Source organism: Acinonyx jubatus, chromosome C1 (genome assembly GCF_027475565.1).
Source record: "Acinonyx jubatus isolate Ajub_Pintada_27869175 chromosome C1, VMU_Ajub_asm_v1.0, whole genome shotgun sequence".
NCBI classification, from domain to species: domain Eukaryota; kingdom Metazoa; phylum Chordata; class Mammalia; order Carnivora; family Felidae; genus Acinonyx; species Acinonyx jubatus.
In genome coordinates, this window is record NC_069381.1 from 11,639,597 (window position 1) to 11,657,629 (window position 18,033).

Consider the following 18,033-nt stretch of genomic DNA (forward strand, 5'->3'; position numbering starts at 1 on the left):
CTCCTGTTCATTCATGCCCCGCGTGACGTCACCGAAGCCACGCCCTCAGGAATGTCTTTAAAGGGGCCGGGCTGGCACCGGGGAAGAAGGGAGGGGAGTCCCAAGGGGTTTGGGGAGGACCTTGGGGCCCTCTGGTCTCCCTGAAGCCCTCCTCCCCCCCCCTCCCGCCCAGGCCCTCCCAAGTTGCAGATCCGGGCCGGGATCCTCGGCCCAGACCCCAGACGTGGGGACCGCTGGCCCTAAAGCACGCGCATTCTCACTCTTTGCCCTTCCGATGGGGCACAAATGGGCTAGCGGGGCCAAGAAGCAGTTGCCTCCTCAGCAGCATGCCTCTGAGGGGAGCTCGGAAGTCGACCTGGATGCCCCTCTTCCTGGGACCTCTCGAAGGAGGTCGAGGAGAGCATCTCTGCTCAGGGGCCTTTAAGAATACCCTAATGTAAGAGCCACCACCTCTAGGCACGAGTCAGACATGCATTGTCTCGTGTAACTCTCATCTGGGAGGTAGGTATCATTAACCCCATTTTACAGAAGAGGACACTGAGGCTCCAAGAGCTTTACACACATGCCCAAAGGTCTCACAGCTCCAAGGTAGTAGAGCCAGGATTTGAATCTCCCTAGTCCCTCCCCATGCAGGGGACAGGCAGGCAAGAGGCTGCTCTGTGGAGCGCCCCATCCCCCAACCCTGGCGTGGCTGAATCAGTTGGTCTGTTTCAACACTTTGGAGGGCACCTGCCTCCCACCTGCCCCTTCAGGGAACCCAGAGGCTCCTCAGATGTGAGCTCATCTCCGCTTCTGACTAAAGCGGCTGGCCTTAGTGAAACAAACGGGAAATGTCCTCTGACCCGCCTGCCGGGCCACCCACGGCTGCCTCTTGCCCAATCGCCATTTGGCCAGTTGGGGAGGAGCACCGGTAGCGGGCATGATTCCCTGAGGGGCTCCAGGCCCCTCTGCCCACCTCCTTTTCTTTGACCCCACTCTAGACTCTGACTCCCCTGGACCTGTCTGCCCAAAGGCCATGCTGGGCTACTCAGGTACCCGGATCCTCCCTGCCAGATGTGGACATCTTGGCCTCTCGGCCTTGGTGCCTGCCCTTGGGAAGCGGGTCCAGACACCTCCTCTGGAGAAGGAGGAGGGTTAATTACAGGTGTTGGAGTAGCGTAATTAAAGCCTTTGACCAAGATGATAGGAGGAGAGTCTTGGTGTTCTGAGAGTCTGTGAGCGTGCAAGCGTGCATGAGAGTATGTGCGTGCGTGCGGATGTGTGGATGTGCATGAGTGCGTGCACGTGGCTGTGTCAGGGTGTGCACGAGTGCGTGTGGACGTGCTGGGGGGGGTGTGAGCATGGGTGTGAGCAAGCACGGGCGGATGTAAGAGGAGGCGTGCGAGTGTGTGAGTGTGAGTGTGCTGTCCTTGGCAAGGGTTGAGAACACCGGCCGTGGAGTCAGCCCAGGGGTTTCTGGAGATTTCCTTTCTCCGAGCCTCAGTCTGCTCCTCAGGAAGATGTACGAACCTCCTTCAGAGGGTTATTGAGATCGAGTAAGGACGTGGGTGTAAACCACATAGATCGTGGGTACAGAACACGCTTGTGAAATCCCAGCTGTTGCTACGGGTCTATGCAGTGCGGCCAGAGGAAGCAGTGTGTGTGCTGGGCGGGGCCTGCGGGGCCTCCATGGCACATGGAGAGAAAGTGTGTGTGTGTGCGCGTGTGTGTGCAGTAAACGTAGGGAGAAGCCTTTCACGTGTTGCGTTGGCAGCTCTGGGCTGTGGTGAATGTAAGATTTCATGTGTGTTGAATGTAAGACCCTCCCTGTACAGGTATGTCACGTGCCGTGCAGGCTCCGTAGGCTGGATGCAACACTAGAAGGTATGCTCCGAGAGTGCGGGGACATTTGTCTTTATACCTGACCCATAGCGGGGGTTCAGCAAACCTCTGCCCGTGAATGGACTGATGAGCGAACGAAGGCATTAGCAGGTTGTGTGGTGCCTGGAAGTCTCTTTACGTCGTGTTGGCGGGTCCTTTATGTGGCATGTGTAGGTTTCCCCGCGTGGCCCCACGAGGGTGGCCCCACGTGTCAGGGGTGAGGGCAGCCCCTGCTGGCTGTGGGCTGCGTGCCTGGAGGTATGGGCCCAGCTGGTGACTGAGAGTGCAGGGACAGGTGTCGCTCCCACAGAGGCCTGTGGGAAGGGGTGGTGAGGGCGCTGGCAGGAGGGTGGGGGTGGGAGAAGCTTCTTGGTTTTTAGTCACTCACCTGGCGACACGCCCTTCCCGGAGTCCTTCCCGCTCAGCGTGACTGGATGCTGAGAAGGAAAAGTCCTTTGGTGAGTCTTACAAAGGTCTTACAAAGCTGCGCTGAAAAGTGGTATTTATTGTGACATAATAAGCCCTAATGGAGATAGAATTACCCCATAAAGGCCCCAAAAAGCCCGCGGGGCCTGAGTGCCACTGCAGTAGGCAAGGTTTCGGGTACAGGCAGGTTGAGCCTGAGTGTGTCTGTGGGTGGCTGCGCGGGCCTCACCTGCCATCCCCACCTCAAGCCCAGCAGCCTGCTCAGGTGTCCACCTTTGCTAGGACTTGGCTGTAGGCTGGGGACAAGCTGACGAGAAAGAGAAACACGAGACAATAGCTTCACCCACCCCACCTTTGATCTGTGCCTGAGAGCAGCAGGAGAAAAAAATCATTGTAGCCCACGCTTCTTCTCAAGTGCTTAGGGACTCCTGGGTGGCTTGAGCTTCTGACTCTTGGTTTCAACTCAGATCATGATCCCAGGGTCGTGGGATCGAGTCCTGCATCGGTCTCTCCACTGACAGCACGGAGGCTGCTTGGGATTCTCTCTCTCTCTCCTTCTGCCCCTCTCCCCTGCTTGCGTGTGCATGCTCGCTCTCTCTCTCTCTCTCAAAAGTAAACATTTTTAAAACATAAAAAATATTTTAAAAAATGTTTAATAAAATGCTTAAGTGCCAGACCCAGTTCTAGGTACTTGACCTACACTGACCCCCTTAGTTTTCGTTATAGCCCCACAAGGTAGGCACTGTTACTGTCCCCATTTTGCAGAGGAACAAACTTTAAAAGTTGGAGCTGGCATTCTAGCCCAGGCAGTCTGGATCCACACACCCTCACAGGTACCTCCCTCAGCCCCTGCTTCTGGAAGCACTAAACTCCACAGAACCCCCAGAGCTGTTCCCTGGCCTGGAGTGATGTACCTGCTCTCTGCTGCAGGCGTCTCCAAGGCCCGTCTGATGACTGACCGCCTTCCCTTCAGCCCCTGGTGCCCCCATACCCAGTCACCCCCCACCCCCGCCCCGGACCCTGGCCTCAGCCAGTTGAACCTTCTGTTGTCTTTCTCAGACTCAGAACCGTCTCCCCAACCAGACTGTAAGCATCTCCCCAACCAGACTGTAAGCTCTCCAAGGCAAGGAAGGAGCCTGCTGCCCTTTGCCCTCCTGGAACCAGCTAGAACAGTGCTCTGCACCAGGAATCACTCAATAGATGCTCACATGTGATGATGACATTCACTTTTTTTTTTTTTTAATATCTTATTTTTAACTGATCTCTACACCCAAGGTGGGGCTTGAACTCACAACCCTGAGATCAAGAGTCGCATGCTCCACCAACTGAGCCAGCCGGGTGCCCCGATGGTGACATTCTAAATCAGTTCCCTCCATTTGTTTTGATTCATATTTCTTGAGGGCCTACTATGTGCCAAGCCACCTGCACCTAGGAGAACTCATTAATCCTCCCAGCAGCCCTGGAAGGAAAAGGTAATATCGTGGCCAGTTTTGCAGGTGAAGACTGAGGCTCAGAGAGAACTGACTTGTCTAAAGTGACACAGCTAGGACACGGCAGAGGTAGAACGAAAAAATTAAATGTGTCCATCTCACCGCAGAGCCCGGTCTCCCTGCTCTTTCCTGAATACACCATGTGTTTTCAAGCCTGCGTGCCTTTGTCCAAGCTGTACCCCTACCCCCACCCCACCCGCTGTGTTCCTGGTGCTCTTTCTACCTCCAGGATCCCTACTCCTTCTTTAAGACTTACTTTGGAGCAAGTCGGAAGAAGGAACACTGGAGCCCCAAGTGTAGGGGAGTGCCTGGTCTACAGGCACTGAGACAGATTTGGGCAAATAACCGAATGGCTGGAGGGTCCAGCAGACCCGGATTCTGCCGCTTAACTGACCGCCTGGCCTTAGCCAAGCCTTATACCCTCAGCTGCCTTATCTGTAAAATGGGCACAATAATAATGGCTTCCTCTCTCTGGTACTGTTGCGGGATGAGTTGAGAATACATCTGTAAAGTTCTTAGCACAGTATCTGGCACACAGTGGGCGTGCACTGAATCTTAGCTGTTACCTCCACAATCAAAAGTTACTTCTGAAAAGCCGCTGGGCTCCCCCAGGGCCAAATTGTTTCACCCTGGAACAAACCTCAGCTCTCACACTGTTATAATTACTTCCTCACCTGCCCTCCCCTTCAGGCAGGGAGCTCCTTGAGGGACAGAGGCCGGTTTATTCCACCTTGTCATGCCCAGTGGAGCCCGGGATGCAGTAGGCCGTCAGTAAATGCTTGTGGGTTGCACACACATCGCCCACCCCCCCCCCCCGAAATAACACACTCCCCGATTGCAGCCACAGGTGGACTCCACGTTCAGCTTTTCAGGTGAGGTTTTTGGGGTGAACTTGCCTGAGCAGAAGTTTTGCTGAGCTCCCCTGCCCCGATGAGGCGGGTTGAGGTTGGGAGAGGGGTACTTAAATTTGGAGTGGAGGCCGACAGCGTGGGAGGAAGCTCCCCCCCCCCTCCACATAATTGCGGGGCTTCCCCCACTCCCAGAGCTGGGTTAGAGGCTGTGCCGCTTCCTTTGGGGCTTGCTCAAGCTTCCTGGGACCCTTTGAAGTGGGTTCCTGGCAAATCCTCCCCAGGGCCTGGATACGGGGCGGAGCTTCGGAGTGGGGCGGGGCCTCAGCCTGGAGGCGGCCAGCAGCGGGAGGGCAGGGGGCTCCCCGTGTGTCTTGGGGCCACCTCCTGCCTGGATTCAGAGCCCCTTCCTCCCAACTCTGGCTTCCGGTTGTCACCCCTCATTTTCTTGCCTTTCCCTTCCCTCTGTGGCCACATCCTCCCTCTCCCCTTCCAAACAAACTCAGCTTAGATGCTCCACTCGAGGAAGCCTTCCCTGACCAACCCCGACCACTGGTATTTCTCCCTTCTCTGAGTGCCAGTTTTTAACCAGGTGTCTTAAACATCAAAGTAAAAGCAGGGCTCACTTGTGGAGTCCCAGTGATGAGCCAGGGTCTGGCTTAAAGCTTTGCAGCACAGCCTCACCTCATGCACACAAACACTCCCGAGAGAAGCAGGGATGCTACTCCCATTTTACAGATGAGAACTTTGGGGTTCAGAAAAGTCTGAGTCACTTGCTCAGGGTCAGGAGCCTAAAGGGGCAGAAGTATCTTCCAAAGCCCTTGCTTTGCTGTCCCCCCACCCCACCACACACACACACACACACACACATGCACACGCACACACACACACACACACAGAAGCCCTGGACCATGCGTAACTAGTCACAGCATGTCCTATGAAAGGGAATCGTGGCAGATAAAGTCCAACCTCTGTATTTTACAAAATTGAGGCCCACATAGGGGAAGGATCTTGCTGGAGGTCCCAGAGACAGCATGAAGACTAGAACCCAGGCCTTCTGCCTCCAAAGGCTGTCAGATGGGATGGAAGGTGCCTCATCAACCTTTGCAACAAGAGAATTTGAAAGATGGAGAATGGCAGGCCTGCCTCAGGGCCTTTGCACTTACCTTCCCTCTGCCTGGCACTCTCCCTCCCACCCACCCTCCCTCACCTCCTTGGGGGCTGCTTGAAGTTCAGCTCATTGTGGTCAATTGCCTGACCATTCTAGTAAAATGGCAACACCCTAAGCCATACCTAGACTCCCTATCTCCTTTCTTTGCTGCATTTTTCTCTATGGCACTTTCCCGCCCCACACTCTACATATTGTCTGTTGTCTGCCCCATTAGCATGCAAGATCCGTGTAAGGACCCCCAGGTTGCGGCCTGTTTTGTTCATGGCTCACCACCCCCCAACTTTGAACTTTGTTGAGCAAATGGGCAAAACACGTGGTGGCTTCTGTCAATCTTAAAAATAAAACAGCCAGTTATCTCACCAGCAAAATGGGTTTATTCAGGAATAGTAAAGAATCGCGATTCAGGAAAAGCAAGCCAGAGGCAAGCTTAACAAGCAAAGGAGAGGAATGTTACTTTGTCAAGAAAAAGGAGGAAGTGGGGAGGGGTTGTCCTGAACAAAATCCACTGGAGGAAATCAAGGGTTCAGGGTGGTGACAGCTTCTCATTGGCTGAGTTGCTGAGCAGGAAAGGAAATCTTCCCTCTTGCTGGAGCGGAAAGTGGTACCCATTTGCAAGGCGTATCTCTTCCTGTCCGGGTCTGTGGCTGCCATGGGGAGGTAGAGTCATAGTGCACGAAGGCTCCCCCTTTGGGCTTCCCGGCTCCATTTTATTTTTATTTTTTTTTATTTATTTTATTTTATTTTTAATAATTAGAAAGAGAGAGAGAGAAGGAGAGACAGTGTGTGTGTGAGCAGGGGAGGGGCAGAGGGAGAGAGAACCTCAAGCAGGCTGCATGTTCAGGGCAGAGCCTGACGTGGGGCTTGATCTTGCGACCCTGAGATCATGACCTGAGCCGAAATCAAGAGTCAGACGCCTGAGTCACCCAGGCACCCTGCCAACTCCATTTTAAATGAGCCCCCCCCTTTATTAATATTTATACTTCCTACCACAGTGGTAAGAGAACTCCCTCAGTGTGATCTGGGCCATTTACTTCTCTCCCTGACTATTCCTCACTGGTACAGGTGCACCATGGGGAGAGCAGCGGCCCCTCCTCTCAGAGGTGTGTCAAGGGGGGCACAAGCTACCACACGCCACAGGGCTCAGCCACAGCCAGAGGCCCAGGATGAATCCGGGAGTCAAGGGGCCAACAGGACTAGTGGGAGGGGGGCGGATTCCCACCGCTGCAGTAGGTGGGGGCCTTCTCTGAGTCCCGGATTCCCCCCCAGATTCCCACATGCCCCATGGCCCCAGCGCTACTCAGCTAAGCATGGCGTTTGGAGATCACTCTGGTCTTTTCTCCACCCTGGTCTCCTCCCTGGTGTGAGTTGTGATGATCCAGCCTGACAACCAGGGTCCTCTGTGCCGTGGGTGGTGAGGAGCTGAGGGCACACGTCTGGCTTCCCACGGCCACACTTAACGTGAGCCCTGGATGAGAAGCCTCACCTCTCGGAGCTTCTGTTTTCTCCTTGGTCAAGTGGGGATAAAAATATTGTAATACCCACCTTGTCGGGGGAGCCATGAAAGTGTGAAAAACTCTTGGCACGGTGCCTGGCATATGGCAAGTCCTCCGTAAATGTCAGCTGTGATTATTTTTATCACTGACACCATATTTGGGGGCCGGGGCTGGCACAGTACCTGCCAGGTGCCGCCACCCCCCCTTCCCGCATCCTGACAGTTTGGCAGCTGGCCTGGTGTAGGCTCTGAGGAGGAAGGGAGGGAGGGCAGGGCAGCTGTTCTGCTTGTTTTCCGAGAACCTCCAAGTCTGACCCCAGCCCCTTCCCCCTCCTGAAGGCACGGATGAGAGCACAAGGCCCAATTCACTGAGAACCCTGCCTCTGGTCCCCTTCTGGCCATGCTCCCGGGGGATAACCCCCCCAGGATCCCATCCAGCCCCAAAGGGAAGGGAGGAACCCCACATTCCAGGCCCTTATTCCCACGCCCAGCATCAGGTCTGAGCCCTTACAGTCTACACACACACTAGGAAGTGCTGTGAACACAACCACAGCCTCAGCACCAGACTCATTTGTGTGTCTATGTGTGCGAACACACACGCACGCACGCACACGCCTGCCTGTCCAGGCACACAGGTCTCTGTAGGGATCACTGCAGGACAGACAGAGGCTCCTATCCCACGGCACCCCTGCCCCTCCTCCCTATCCTGTCTCCCTCCATCTGTCTATCCATTTCCATCAACCAGTCCCAGGGAGGCCCTGGTCAGTCGTTCCTGATTCCCCTCCCCATCTACCCACCCACCCATCCACGAGTCCATCTGTCTGTCCTGCCGTCTGTAGCCAGCCCGGTAGTAACCCCCTCCTATGCCTCATCTCTGCCACAACCTCCCCAGCAAGACCCTGTCCCCTCTCTCAGCAGGGTCTCTCATCACTCACCCCCTGCCTCACCCAGCCTTCCTCCACCCCCTCATCTGTCTCCCTCATCTGTCAGTCTGTCCATCTATCCATCCTTCCTTTCCCCATGGGCCCGGCCCCATCCATCACTTCCCAGACGGTCTTTCCAGCCAGGTAGTCACCTCTGTCTGTCCGTCTGTCCATCAGCCCATCCATCCATCCGTCTGCCATCCTATCCATCACGCCACAGCCACTTGTCCACGCTTGCCACCGGTCACATAGTCCCTGGCTGGGGCCGCTGAGGTGCCCCTCAGCCAGCCCTGCGTAGGGGGTGTGCGTGCATCTGGACACACGTGCTCACTTGTGTCGCCACCTCCATGACCTGGGACACGCATTTGTGCTGAATCCTGAGGGGCCCAGAGACCTGGACACAGCCCTGCCTTGAGGAGCCTGTGCTCGTACCAGTGTGTGTGAGTGAGCAGAGAAACTAGGAACCTTGCTGGGGGCCGGGGGCCGGGGGCGCGAAGGGGCGGCTGTGTGACTGTGGGTCCTTCCTGTGTATTGTGTGAAGTCGGCCCCTTAGGCATCAGTGAGCTATTCAGAAATAAAGTACCTAATTTGAAAGAAGTACCCGGCCTCTATCCTTCTCCCCATCGCTGAGCAGGGGCCTGACCTGGGGCCCCAAGGTGAGGGGCCCAGCCCCCCACCCCCACCCCCGCGCCCGGCAAGTCCCTGGGCCGTCCACCGCCCTACACCCCCCCCCCGCCCCCCACCGCTGTCGCCGCTACTGAGGGACGAACTCGGAGACGCGCACAGCGGGGCCCAGCCGGCGGCAGAGCGCGGAGAAGGCCCGCGGGAGCTGGCCACGTGGCCAGGGAGAGGCGCGGGGTGGAGGGGTGGAGGGGTGGGGGGGTGCGGGGGTGGAGGGGTGCAGGGCTGGACGGTGGGGAGTGGGGGGCGGGCAGAGGCGCCGGCGGGCAGGAGGGGGCGGGGGCTCGGGTCTCTGCCGCGCGGGCTCCCCACCTGCCCGGAACGGGGCCCGCCGACCCGCAGGCCCGCGGCGGGGGGCGCCTGGGGGTGGGGGTAAGGGGGCGGCCGCCGCCACCCCGCGCCGTCTCGCGCCCCGCCCGCCCCCGCTTCCGCCCCGCAGGTGTCCTCCTTGGAGGGTCGCCGCGAGCACTTTACGGCCGGGAGGCCCAGCCCCTTCCCCGCTGCGAGAAACCGCCCCTGCGCCTCCTAAACGGGGTCGAACCCGGGGAGGGGCAGCCCCCGTCGCCATGGAGACAGAGGCGGCCCCGGGGACGGCGGCGGGGGACCGGGGCTTCTGGGGGCGCGCGGTGGGCGACCGGCGCTCCCGTGCGCGTCTTGCCGACAGTTTGCTGGTTCTTCGCCTGGAGGGCGAGCCGCCCCTCCTCCCCATCACCCCGCCCTTAAAAGTCGCCTCCTCCAGAAAGCCTTCAGCCACTACACCTGACCTGGCGGCCTCGTAACAGTAATAATTAACAATAATCACAGTGGGCGTTAGCGAGCTTTATCTCAGTGCCAGGCACCGGGCTACCGCTTCTCGTTCCTCATCGTTTGTCCTCACACCGACCCTGGAGGGGAGGCAGACGAGAAAACTGAGGCTGGCAGACGTCTGCCTGAGGTTTCACAACTAGAAAACTCCATCCTCCTTCTGGTCTCAGTTTCCCCGTCTGTGGAAGGGGAAGGTTGCACCTGGGACTTGCCAACTGACAAGGGCAGGAGGGAGACCACAGACTTGCTTGGGGTTGGGCTGAGCGTAACACCGCGGCTTTGAAGGTCTGTAGCCGGACATGCACAGTTTGTCCCAGCGGATGTCTCCGGCACTTAGGTCCCCGCTGCCAAATTGGCATTTCCCTGGGTGCCAGGGAAAGAGCCTGCGGACCTCGCCTGGGGCTGGGCTGACTTGGGGTCCGCCCTAGAAACGGAATGCTGTTGATGGTGGATAGTGAGAGCTCTGTCTGGGGTCCTGGGAACCCTGCCGTGGCCCCCAAGTTCATATCCGCGTGTAGCAGCCGCGGTGTGATCTTCCAGCTGGGATGTGTGGGCACACTGCGTGAGAGGGAGTGGGGGCTCTGAGCAGGGCTGCATGGGCGTAGGTAAGTGCCCAGGTGAGTGTGTAGGAATGCGTGCGTGCCCGTGTCTGTCTATCCTGTCCCAGTGCAAGGGCATGGGGTGGGGGAGGGAGGTGCTGGCCTCTGCACATACTGCACATCCAGGAATGCTCACTATTAGGATCCCCAGAACAGCCCAGGAAACCAAGGCTTGGGGAGGGGGAGGGGGACTTGCTCCTACAACTAAAGTGTGTGTCTGCATGTGTGCGCAGGTGTGTGTGTGTCTGTGCCTGGGCGTATGTGGGGGGCAGGCAGGGTGGGGTGGGGTGGGAGGGCTGCCTGCTGTTCCAACCCTGTAATAGAGCCTCCCTGTCTCGCCGGGCCCAGAGGAGCAAGCAGTAATAATTGTTTTGTGTACGGGATTCACCTCATGTCACAGCCTGAAAATGTGCCTTGGGGCCAGTCTGACAGAGACCCCCCCCCCCTTCCCCAGCCAGGCCCTGACCCTAGGCTGATCCCTGTGGGGGTGAAGGTATGTGTCTCTGGGCCCTGCCTTGCCTTCCTCACCTTCACATTGGCCTGATGAGGCCCAGCAGGTACAGAGCTGGACTGTCAACAGTCCTGCAAGTTAGCAGCCCTGCCTGCCTCTGTCCTCAGACTGTGAACCCCCCAGGGGAAAGGGCAGGAACTTCTCCAGCAGACTGGGGGGCTTTTCCAGGTATAGAGTGGATGCCTCTGATCCGAGTAGAGAGAGTCCCAGGACAGAGGCAGAGCCTTCCCCCATCGGCCTGGATGGGGGGTGCTCCTCTCCAAGGAAGTATCACAGACACTGCCCCTTTCAGCCCTAACCCCCCAAAACCATTGTCTTCTGTTCCAGTCGCCTCCCCCCAAGACTGACAGAGGCTCCAGGACAGTGGGACAAAGCTGCCAGGCAGGCTGGGGGTGGGACATTTTTCCCCAGCCCTGTCACCTCCCAGTCCTTGTCTTATCAAAAACCACCAAAACCAGACACTGAAACTCCCAGCTTTCTGACCCCCACACTCCACCCTGCCCCACCCTGTCTCCCCCATCCTGGCGCCCAGTGCCCACCACCCACCAGGAAGTCCCAGGGGAGCAGAGGTTAGCATCCGGACCCCTCTGAGTCCTCGGCCCCTCCTGGTGCCGGTCCCTCCACCTGTCCCTTTCTGCACCAGATGACCGAGTGGGGTGGTGCCCAGGGGCACTGCTCATAAAGATAAAGAAATCTGAAGGCAGGCGCCAGATCAAAGTCTGGCCCGGAGGGTGAGACCCGCTCGGGGAAGTGACTTATCCCCAATCTAGGAGGAGGTTGCAGGACCTTCCACTTTCTCTTCCTTCTCAGGGCTCGGGGAGACCCTGGGCTGGTACCAGCAGAGAAGGGAAACCGAGGCCCAGGGGGAAAGCCTAGCCCAGGCTCATACAGCCAGGCCTGGAGGGTCTCTCCCCGCCCCTGGCGTGCTGAGCACAGGTCTGGTTCACAGGCCTGTCGGAGCCCTTTATTCACTAAAGACCTGGCCGCACCTCAGTTTCCCCATCTGAACAGTGGAGGATATCAACAGTGAATCACTTTTATTATACGAGATAAGGACCTGGATGAAGCAGCCGGCCGGCACCGCTGCCTCCCTTCTAGTCTAAAGTCCCTCCCACCCCCACTGGGCCCCCCCCCCCAGCCCCACTTCCCCAACTTTCTCGAAAGGCGTGTCTTACCTCCCCCAGGCACACCTCAAACCTCCACCCCGACTCCCCCCACTATGTCTAGCCGGTGTCCCCAGATGTGAACCCTAAGGCCGCCCCTCCTCCTCCAAAGGGAAGTAGAACTTCCTCCTCCCCTCCAGCCACCACCGTGCTGGTGATTCGCTGGGAGGGACAGGGCTGCCCGGCCTGCTGACTCAGCGCCTGGAGCTGGGCTTGCTTAGCAACGGGCACCAGCCCGGGGCAAACAGCGCCCGGGGCGGCCACACCCCCACCACAGGAATGCAGCGGCATTCCCCGGGGGTGCCGTGGCTCCACGCCTGCCTGCGGCTGGGGTGGGGAGGCAGGTGGGCACCTTCCCCTGCCACCTTGGCACCAGGAGGAAGGGGACCGCACGCTGGGGGCCCAGCCCACAGCCAGGGCCCGGCATCCTGAGGAGAGAGGGTGGGAGTAAGGTCGGGAGGCTCTGAAATCTTTACAAGCCGGATGACCTTGGACAAGGCCTCTCTGAGCCTCAGTTTCCTCGTCTGTCAGGTGGGGGAGACATAGCGGCAGCCTCTTGATGGCATTGCCAGGGGGACTGGTGGAAAGAATGCCGGTCCAGAGCTTAGCACCAGCCAGCCCCACTGCAAGGATTCAGGGAAAGGACCCTCAGTTACCAAGCCTGCGTCCCCATGACAGAACGAGGGAGGTCTTCTGAGCCTGGGGGCCTAGAGAGAGATTGAGGCCCAGAAAGGGATTTGTTCCTCCCTGAGGCCACACAGTAGGGCCACACTCCGGGGACCAACGGCCCAGTGTACTGCTCCCCCTAACCCTCTACTCCCACCCAGAGCCCTCACTAGCGAGACCCCCATTCCCTTCTCTCCTGGGCAAGTCTGAGTCCCCAGACCCCACTGCTCTCACTGGCCCAGGGCCCCCAGTGCCCCCCTCGGGTGGTCAGGGGAAGGGGCTTCCCACAGGACACCCTCTCTCTCCTGTGTCTGCCCCTGCCAGCCAGGGTCTCGTTGTCCTCTCTGTCTGCCATTGGAAGAGGCCACGGGACAGGGGTGTCTTGGGCACAGAGGAGCCTTGTTTCATGAAGAAAGCCCTGACTGGGAGCCAGGTTACCTGGATTCACACCCTGGTTCTGCCTCGGCCTTGCTGTGTGACCTTGGACCAGTCCCTTCCCTTCTCTAGCCTTCCTTTTCCCGTCGTCACCCACATTGCCCGTGGCCGTGAGGAGTACCCAAGACCAGGAAGGGCCCAACACATAGTAGGGAGCCCCGTGGGGCTGCCTCCAGCCCAGCTCCCCCAGCCTCCCACTGCCTCCTGTAATCCCCCTAGATCTGCCGGCCTTTGATACTCCTGTCGGGGCTGAGCCGGGGTTCTGAATAGGAAGCTGAGGGCTCAGGGGCTCTGGGGAAGCGGCAGGCGCAGAGCCTGCCAGGCCGGCCCGCGGGAGGGGGCTGCGGGCCCCTCGGGCCCCTCGCCATTCACCACTAAGCCCGGATCCGGACTCCTTTGTGCCAAGAACAAAACCCAGGGGATCAGCTGTTCTCAGACCTGCCTCTCTCAGCTCCGGAAGGGACAGGAGTCTGGGCCTGAGGGTGTGGACTGTGCCCCCTCCGCGGGCCCTGGGATGCGGGGGGATTGGCCCCACACCCCAGAAGTTCCTCCTACCTCAGGGCATGGGACTGCATAGGTGAGCAAACCTCGGTTCAAATCCAGCATCTTACTGGTGACGCTTGGGTAAGTGTATTAACTCCCCTGAGCCTGAGTTTCACAATCTGTAAAGAGAGCATTATAATGGCTCCAGGCCTTGTGGGGCCTGAGGATTCACTAAGACGATGCATTCAGGGCTTGGAAGGGCCCAGGGCCCAGCAGGTGCTCTACAAATACAAGCTGCTATTAAAGTACTTTTATTCTTGCCCAGGTACATGGGATTTAGGCCAGATCAAGTCTTGGCTCTGAGTGCATAATACGTGTGTGTGTGTGTGTGTGTGTGTGTGTGTGTGTGTGTGAGAGAGAGAGAGAGAGAGAGAGAGCGCGCGCAGGAGAGAGAAAGCGAGAGCGAGAGAGAGACAGGGGGCTCTGGGCAAGCCTGGCCAGGTGTACTGGGAGACAAGGCCCTAGACTCACCCACCTGCCTACTCTTCCTTCCAGAAGGCCCTCCAGAATGCCCGTGGCGCATGGCTCACTCCCAGCCTAGTGCCCTGGGCCTGGGGCCACAGGCACTGAGAGGAGGGGTGGAGAGACCCTGAGCATCTGGGTGGTGCTGGACCCCTGCTGACCGGGCCCCAGGTTAAAGTCTGAGCTTGTTCCCTCTCAGGCTTCCCTCTGGCCCTCAGCCCCAGGCCACCTGGTGGCTGGTTGCTCCCCGCCTGGAATGGCCAAAACGCTCTGGCAGAGCATCCCCCTCGGTGGTATCTGAGAGAGGCCTTGGGGGCTCTTCCGGCTCTGGGGCCTCTCCTGGGACCCTCAGGCCTGAACCACTGTCTGGGGACAAGGCTCTGTCGGAGGTGGCTGAGATCAGGCCCCAGGCAGTCATTATGTGAGTTCCAGGCAGGGGGCCAGGAGGCCCGTGGTCACACTCTGCCTGGGGCCTGGGCTCCGGCCAACCGTCAGCCGCTGAGATTGTTGGTTCGGTTTTATTTTAAACAAGAACTTTGAGTGGAAACATGTGTCTCTCCTTCTCCCCCTCTCCCTCTCTCCCTCTCCTTCTCCCTCCATTTCATTCTCAAATATTTCTCTTTTTTTGTGTGCCTCCTTTTCTGGGTTTTTTTTGGTGTTTTTTTTTTTTTTGGTTTGCCCTGTCTCCCCCTTTGTCTTTCTATCTCTTGACTTCTCTGTCTCTCTCTGTCTCTGTCTCTATCTCTCTGTCTTTGTCTTTCTATCTCTGACGTCTCTATCTCTCTCTATCTCTTTCTCTCCAGCTTTCCAGGAGACTGGACTAGCACCTGACTTCCTCCCTCAGGGTATGACCCAGGCTCCTGGGATCCCACCCCACCCTGCGGATGAAGCCCCCCGTGGATTCTGTGGTCCCATGCAGGAATTCTGCCCAGGGAGGGCTGAGGGTCCCTTCCAGGGAGTCCAAATCCTCGACCCTCCTGTTTTCCTTCCTAAGCGCCAGCTTCTCCCAGACCTGCCCCTTCATGTGTCCATGTTCTGTACCAGGCATTTGAAAATAATTCTGCAGCTGAGTTGTCAACCGGTGATCTGGGCCAAACCTCCCATTTTGCAGCCAGAGAGGCTGGTGCCAGGAGGGACTGTGACTGGCCCAAGGCATCAGGGAGAAAATGGGAGCAGAGCCGGGCAGGCCTAGCTCCCCGCTCGCGGGCAGCATCGCCCCCAAGTCGGGAAGGGGAGCGTCCCACCCCGGACTCACAGTCACCGCACTTCTCAGGCCCCAGGTGTTCCAGAAGGGGGGTTCTGCTTCCTAGGGGGTGACAGATCTCCCCGGAGCGGTCACCAGCACCCCCTGGGAAATGGCAGGCCTTGGCTGGTCGCCCCTTTGCTCCAGGACAGCCTGTGACTGGGTCCCCACCTTCTGGCCCCTCTGCCACTCACCAGGTAGCAAAGAAGAGAGACTGAACATCCAGGGACCGGGTCTGGGCTCCAGCTCAGCCTCTCAGTCCTTGTGTGACTGTGGACATGACCTTTTCCCTCACTGTCCTCAGTTTCCCCGTCTTTGTAGCAGAAGGCTCGTTTTCACTAGGCATCGTCTTGCCCTAATATTTTATTGTGTTCTCGTCTCTTTCCATGGAAAGAAAGTTCTGGAACACCTGTTCAGCAATGCAGTCTTCCCTCTCAACGGACCCTTCTCAACATGACCACCTCCCCTTAACTTCCAGGCTCACTAGTCCCTGGCTGCAAATGCCTTCGATGCCACAAGCAAGAGGAAAGATGCGGAGTGGGGACCGTCCCCATGACCTGGCACCCCCTCGTCAAAGCTGTGCCCCTTTGGGTGCCCAGGGTCCTGCCAGAGCTCAGGTAGGAACAGGAGGAGCTGCCTGGGTGGCAGAGGGGAATTTCTCCCCTCTCCATGGTGCCAGGACGTAAGCCAGGGTACATGAGGGGGATTAGCCAGACAGGGGCAGGTAAGCCTGTCTTTCCAGATTTGAGCAAACTCTGTCATCACCACTGGGCTGCTCTGCCCTCCCTCTGCCCACTTCTGAAAGTGGCCCGCGGGGCCGGGCGGGACAGGGGGGGCTACATGGTCACTTCCACTGGGCCACTCTGGAATCCTTGGGCCTGGGGCCAGGGAGGAAGATCGGGCTGCCCAGGAGCCCCGGGTGGGAAGGGCGTGTGGTGCCAGTCCCCCCAGCTGATGCTCCTTTCTGCCCTCTGGGTCCCCGCCAACATGCGCCAGCCAGGGGCTCAAAGGTGTCCTCTTTGCCTTGCTGATCTCCTCACTTCTGGGCTGGAACATGGAAATGACTCACTTTACAGATGAGGGAACTGAGGCACAGAATGGGGAAGAGTCTTGCCTGAGTTACACAGACCTGGCTCCTACTGGCTCAGAGAGAGGGGGCTGTTAAAGGCTCATGGATTTTGCAAGCCCGATTTCATTGGCGCTTTGAACTCAGCTGCAAGTGTAAGTATTTACACCACGGCAATTGGCAACTGACGCAAACCAAGATTTTGTGGTTTTTTTGTTTACTGGTTTGCTTTGTTTCTTCCTTTCAGGCAGCCGGTGGTGAAACATTTACCAGCTCACCACTGACTGGAGGCCAGCCACAGCTTTTAGAGACAGTGTCTCTAGAAGGGTCCCTAGCTTAGAAAGTTGCAGAGATTTGCAAGACCGCACCCTCGTCTCCAGATCTGTCACGGATCTGAGGCTGACGCCAAAGCCAAAGAAATTTCTTCCCTCTCTCGTGATGCCAACAGCTAGCTTCTCTCTCTACTCCACCATAATGACATCCCATCCTGTGCAAGAAGACTGTCCCGGCTGTCCCTTGGGGCAGGGATTAAAGGTACTACAGGGTTCAGAGCGCCTGGCCAGCTCGCCCTAACCTCTGACACCGTGTGATCAATTCCATAAATATTTACCAAGCTCCTCACTTAACCTCCCTGAGCCTGTCCCTTCAGCTGTAAAAAAAAAAAAAAAAAACAAGAAAAACTCATCAGCCTGTGGGGCGCTTGGTGGCTCAGTCAGTTGAGCAGTTGACTTCTGCTTAGGTCATGATCTTATGGTCCGTGAGTTCGAGCCCCGCAACAGGCTCTGTGCTGACAGCTCAGAGCCTGGCTCCCGCTTCTGATTCTGTGTCTCCCTCTCTCTCTGCCCCTCCCCTGCTCGTGCGCTCTCTCTCTCTCTCTCAAAAATCAGTAAACATTAACAAAAAATTTTAAAAAGAAAGGTTCATCAGCCTAACAGCATCCATCCATCCACTCAGCCAATGACTCCCGTGTGCCAGTCAGGGGGTAGTTTGGAAAGATTTCTGCTCGGAATCCTGACTCTGCCACCGGCTTCCGGTGTTAACCTTGGGCCTCAGCCTTCCCATCTGCACACTGACATCGTCTATAAGGTTCCCTTCTAACCTCTCCCCACCTCGGGGCTGCTGCAGGATCGCAAGGGAGGCCTTTGGTGAAAGAACTCTGGGAAAGACAAACGTGGTCATCAGGGTAACTAGCCTGGCTGGGGACACAAAGGATCAATGGTGGCTCACACCCTGGAGACAAAACACACCCATGTGATTCACACCCACAGTGGTCCCCGTTTCTGTTTACTTGAATGCAGAGTTCAGAAAGCAGGGAGGTGTGGGACGTTCGACTTCCCCTTCCCGATGGGGTAATAACACAGTAACAGCTAATATTTGATGAGCACTTACTGTGTGCCAGGGCCGGTGCTAAGCACACACTTTATCTCGTTTGATCCTTTTGACAAACTGGTATGATACCCATTTTGTAGATGACACAGCTAAAGCCCAGAGCAGGGGAAGTGACTTGGCCAAGGCCGCTCATTTGTTCAAAACTGTTTGTTGATGAGGAGTTACGGTTTCATGGGGCCAGAGTCTGAGTTTGGGAGGTTGAGAAAGCTCTTTTTCTTTTTAAATATATATATTTTTAAGGTTTATTTAAAAAAAAAATTT

General features: G+C 57.5%; 1 long non-coding RNA gene across 1 annotated transcript; it reads left to right on the forward strand.

The window, feature by feature from the left end:
- Positions 1-9,663: 9,663 nt before the first annotated feature.
- Positions 9,664-17,020, forward strand: LOC113599132 (uncharacterized). The gene is made up of 4 exons (XR_003419866.2): positions 9,664-9,980; positions 15,796-15,934; positions 16,314-16,538; positions 16,631-17,020. It is a non-coding gene; the product is annotated as an uncharacterized LOC113599132 (long non-coding RNA).
- The last annotated feature ends 1,013 nt before the right edge of the window (positions 17,021-18,033 follow it).